This window comes from Anomaloglossus baeobatrachus, chromosome 4 (assembly GCF_048569485.1).
Source record: "Anomaloglossus baeobatrachus isolate aAnoBae1 chromosome 4, aAnoBae1.hap1, whole genome shotgun sequence".
In the NCBI taxonomy this organism is placed as follows: Eukaryota; Metazoa; Chordata; class Amphibia; order Anura; family Aromobatidae; genus Anomaloglossus; species Anomaloglossus baeobatrachus.
In genome coordinates, this window is record NC_134356.1 from 646,606,460 (window position 1) to 646,611,459 (window position 5,000).

Sequence of the window (5,000 nt, forward strand, 5' to 3'; positions counted from 1 at the left end):
TTTTCCTGTACTATCTCTGACATTCAAAGGCCGACAGTTGTTTGCATAAAAAAGCAGTTCAGGTAAAATTTGCACTTTGCAGCCAAAGTTGCAAAACGTTAGGGTCTTGGCACTTCATTTCCAACTCTTGCACAACACTTTTATAGGTTTCATAGCTCAAACTATTCTCAACTATCATTTTTTACTTCAAAATGTCGAGGAACTCAAAAACTCGTTTGGCCTGTCCTTTGGCCTCCAATTTCCATTCTAATCTGTAGAATTTAACAACTGAATGGCAAATTTCTCAAGCTCCCCAGTCAAAAAAAAAGGAGTGAACTGTACCCTATCTGAGGGAAAACCTCATAATCATCAGAATAAGCCACTAGCTCCAAACTACTGTTCAAATGAGTCAAGTTTAAACTGTTGAAAGGAAAAAGTTTTTTAATCAAAGCAACACTCTTTTTTTTTTTTTTTTTTTTTTTTTTTTTTTTTTTTTTTTACGCCTCTCATTTTTTCTGTGACTCTTTGGGTTATCCCATTTGACCAAGCAACCAGTATTCTTAGTTTACTGGTTCGATTCCTGCTATGGGATTGCCACTTTTTCTGTAATAAGTCACGCATTGAAATGTCGACACAAGCCATGCATACAGTCAGTCTAGCTTGGATTTGCTCTTTGCAGCAAAAAATGCTGACCACAATAGATTTTGGACATTCATTCCATTCTTTTGCTCAATACTCCATTTAAATTCATATCACAAATCATTTTTACTTTTGACTTTTAACTATTTGGTTTCAAAGGATCCAAAACCCCCTTCCTTTATATCTGACGTTTTTTGGTACTGAGTGGATACAGTTCTGGCTGTCTAGTCAAGATGGAGACAAAATATCTAAAGCATAGTGCCCCGTGTGAGGATCAAACTCACGACCTTCAGATTATGAGACTGACGCGCTACCTACTGCGCTAACGAGGCAAGCTTCTAGCAAGGATGTGCCAAACTTACTTACTGAAAGCAATTAAGTTCTTATTTTTCCACATTGACAACGTCTTATGAGAACAACACTTCCCATATGGTCTAGCGGTTAGGATTCCTGGTTTTCACCCAGGCGGCCCGGGTTCGACTCCCGGTATGGGAATGCTGCTTTTTCTGTACTATCTCTGACATTCAAAGGCCGACAGTTGTTTGCATAAAAAAGCAGTTCAGGTAAAATTTGCACTTTGCAGCCAAAGTTGCAAAACGTTAGGGTCTTGGCACTTCATTTCCAACTCTTGCACAACACTTTTATAGGTTTCATAGCTCAAACTATTCTCAACTATCATTTTTTACTTCAAAATGTCGAGGAACTCAAAAACTCGTTTGGCCTGTCCTTTGGCCTCCAATTTCCATTCTAATCTGTAGAATTTAACAACTGAATGGCAAATTTCTCAAGCTCCCCAGTAAAAAAAAAAAGGAGTGAACTGTACCCTATCTGAGGGAAAACCTCATAATCATCAGAATAAGCCACTAGCTCCTAACTACTGTTCAAATGAGTCAAGTTTAAACTGTTGAAAGGAAAAAGTTTTTTAATCAAAGCAACACTCTTTTTTTTTTTTTTTTTTTTTTTTTTTTTTTTTACGCCTCTCATTTTTTCTGTGACTCTTTGGGTTATCCCATTTGACCAAGCAACCAGTATTCTTAGTTTACTGGTTCGATTCCTGCTATGGGATTGCCACTTTTTCTGTAATAAGTCACGCATTGAAATGTCGACACAAGCCATGCATACAGTCAGTCTAGCTTGGATTTGCTCTTTGCAGCAAAAAATGCTGACCACAATAGATTTTGGACATTCATTCCATTCTTTTGCTCAATACTCCATTTGAATTCATATCACAAATCATTTTTACTTTTGACTTTTAACTATTTGGTTTCAAAGGATCCAAAACCCCCTTCCTTTATATCTGACGTTTTTTGGTACTGAGTGGATACAGTTCTGGCTGTCTAGTCAAGATGGAGACAAAATATCTAAAGCATAGTGCCCCGTGTGAGGATCGAACTCACGACCTTCAGATTATGAGACTGACGCGCTACCTACTGCGCTAACGAGGCAAGCTTCTAGCAAGGATGTGCCAAACTTACTTACTGAAAGCAATTAAGTTCTTCTTTTTCCACATTGACAACGTCTTATGAGAACAACACTTCCCATATGGACTAGCGGTTAGGATTCCTGGTTTTCACCCAGGCGGCCTGGGTTCGACTCCCGGTATGGGAATGCTGCTTTTTCTGTACTATCTCTGACATTCAAAGGCCGACAGTTGTTTGCATAAAAAAGCAGTTCAGGTAAAATTTGCACTTTGCAGCCAAAGTTGCAAAACGTTAGGGTCTTGGCACTTCATTTCCAACTCTTGCACAACACTTTTATAGGTTTCATAGCTCAAACTATTCTCAACTATCATTTTTTACTTCAAAATGTCGAGGAACTCAAAAACTCGTTTGGCCTGTCCTTTGGCCTCCAATTTCCATTCTAATCTGTAGAATTTAACAACTGAATGGCAAATTTCTCAAGCTCCCCAGTCAAAAAAAAAGGAGTGAACTGTACCCTATCTGAGGGAAAACCTCATAATCATCAGAATAAGCCACTAGCTCCTAACTACTGTTCAAATGAGTCAAGTTTAAACTGTTGAAAGGAAAAAGTTTTTTAATCAAAGCAACACTCTTTTTTTTTTTTTTTTTTTTTTTTTTTTTACGCCTCTCATTTTTTCTGTGACTCTTTGGGTTATCCCATTTGACCAAGCAACCAGTATTCTTAGTTTACTGGTTCGATTCCTGCTATGGGATTGCCACTTTTTCTGTAATAAGTCACGCATTGAAATGTCGACACAAGCCATGCATACAGTCAGTCTAGCTTGGATTTGCTCTTTGCAGCAAAAAATGCTGACCACAATAGATTTTGGACATTCATTCCATTCTTTTGCTCAATACTCCATTTGAATTCATATCACAAATCATTTTTACTTTTGACTTTTAACTATTTGGTTTCAAAGGATCCAGAACCCCCTTCCTTTATATCTGACGTTTTTTGGTACTGAGTGGATACAGTTCTGGCTGTCTAGTCAAGATGGAGACAAAATATCTAAAGCATAGTGCCCCGTGTGAGGATCAAACTCACGACCTTCAGATTATGAGACTGACGCGCTACCTACTGCGCTAACGAGGCAAGCTTCTAGCAAGGATGTGCCAAACTTACTTACTGAAAGCAATTAAGTTCTTCTTTTTCCACATTGACAAAGTCTTATGAGAACAACACTTCCCATATTGTCTAGCGGTTAGGATTCCTGGTTTTCACCCAGGCGGCCCGGGTTCGACTCCCGGTATGGGAATGCTGCTTTTTCTGTACTATCTCTGACATTCAAAGGCCGACAGTTGTTTGCATAAAAAAGCAGTTCAGGTAAAATTTGCACTTTGCAGCCAAAGTTGCAAAACGTTAGGGTCTTGGCACTTCATTTCCAACTCTTGCACAACACTTTTATAGGTTTCATAGCTCAAACTATTCTCAACTATCATTTTTTACTTCAAAATGTCGAGGAACTCAAAAACTCGTTTGGCCTGTCCTTTGGCCTCCAATTTCCATTCTAATCTGTAGAATTTAACAACTGAATGGCAAATTTCTCAAGCTCCCCAGTCAAAAAAAAAGGAGTGAACTGTACCCTATCTGAGGGAAAACCTCATAATCATCAGAATAAGCCACTAGCTCCAAACTACTGTTCAAATGAGTCAAGTTTAAACTGTTGAAAGGAAAAAGTTTTTTAATCAAAGCAACACTCTTTTTTTTTTTTTTTTTTTTTTTTTTTTTTTTTTTTTTTTTTACGCCTCTCATTTTTTCTGTGACTCTTTGGGTTATCCCATTTGACCAAGCAACCAGTATTCTTAGTTTACTGGTTCGATTCCTGCTATGGGATTGCCACTTTTTCTGTAATAAGTCACGCATTGAAATGTCGACACAAGCCATGCATACAGTCAGTCTAGCTTGGATTTGCTCTTTGCAGCAAAAAATGCTGACCACAAAAGATTTTGGACATTCATTCCATTCTTTTGCTCAATACTCCATTTGAATTCATATCACAAATCATTTTTACTTTTGACTTTTAACTATTTGGTTTCAAAGGATCCAAAACCCCCTTCCTTTATATCTGACGTTTTTTGGTACTGAGTGGATACAGTTCTGGCTGTCTAGTCAAGATGGAGACAAAATATCTAAAGCATAGTGCCCCGTGTGAGGATCGAACTCACGACCTTCAGATTATGAGACTGACGCGCTACCTACTGCGCTAACGAGGCAAGCTTCTAGCAAGGATGTGCCAAACTTACTTACTGAAAGCAATTAAGTTCTTCTTTTTCCACATTGACAACGTCTTATGAGAGCAACACTTCCCATATGGTCTAGCGGTTAGGATTCCTGGTTTTCACCCAGGCGGCCTGGGTTCGACTCCCGGTATGGGAATGCTGCTTTTTCTGTACTATCTCTGACATTCAAAGGCCGACAGTTGTTTGCATAAAAAAGCAGTTCAGGTAAAATTTGCACTTTGCAGCCAAAGTTGCAAAACGTTAGGGTCTTGGCACTTCATTTACAACTCTTGCACAACACTTTTATAGGTTTAATAGCTCAAACTATTCTCAACTATCATTTTTTACTTCAAAATGTCGAGGAACTCAAAAACTCGTTTGGCCTGTCCTTTGGCCTCCAATTTCCATTCTAATCTGTAGAATTTAACAACTGAATGGCAAATTTCTCAAGCTCCCCAGTCAAAAAAAAGGAGTGAACTGTACCCTATCTGAGGGAAAACCTCATAATCATCAGAATAAGCCACTAGCTCCTAACTACTGTTCAAATGAGTCAAGTTTAAACTGTTGAAAGGAAAACGTTTTTTAATCAAAGCAACACTCTTTTTTTTTTTTTTTTTTTTTACGCCTCTCATTTTTTCTGTGACTCTTTGGGTTATCCCATTTGACCAAGCAACCAGTATTCTTAGTTTACTGGTTCGATTC

The 5,000-nt window shown here is 38.2% G+C and overlaps 2 non-coding genes across 2 annotated transcripts; both read right to left on the reverse strand.

Moving 5' to 3' along the window:
- Positions 1–1,990: 1,990 nt before the first annotated feature.
- On the reverse strand, positions 1,991–2,063 carry TRNAM-CAU (transfer RNA methionine (anticodon CAU)). The gene has a single exon. It is a non-coding gene; the product is annotated as a tRNA-Met (tRNA).
- A 2,156-nt stretch (positions 2,064–4,219) lies between these two features.
- On the reverse strand, positions 4,220–4,292 carry TRNAM-CAU (transfer RNA methionine (anticodon CAU)). The gene has a single exon. It is a non-coding gene; the product is annotated as a tRNA-Met (tRNA).
- Between the last annotated feature and the right edge of the window lie 708 nt (positions 4,293–5,000).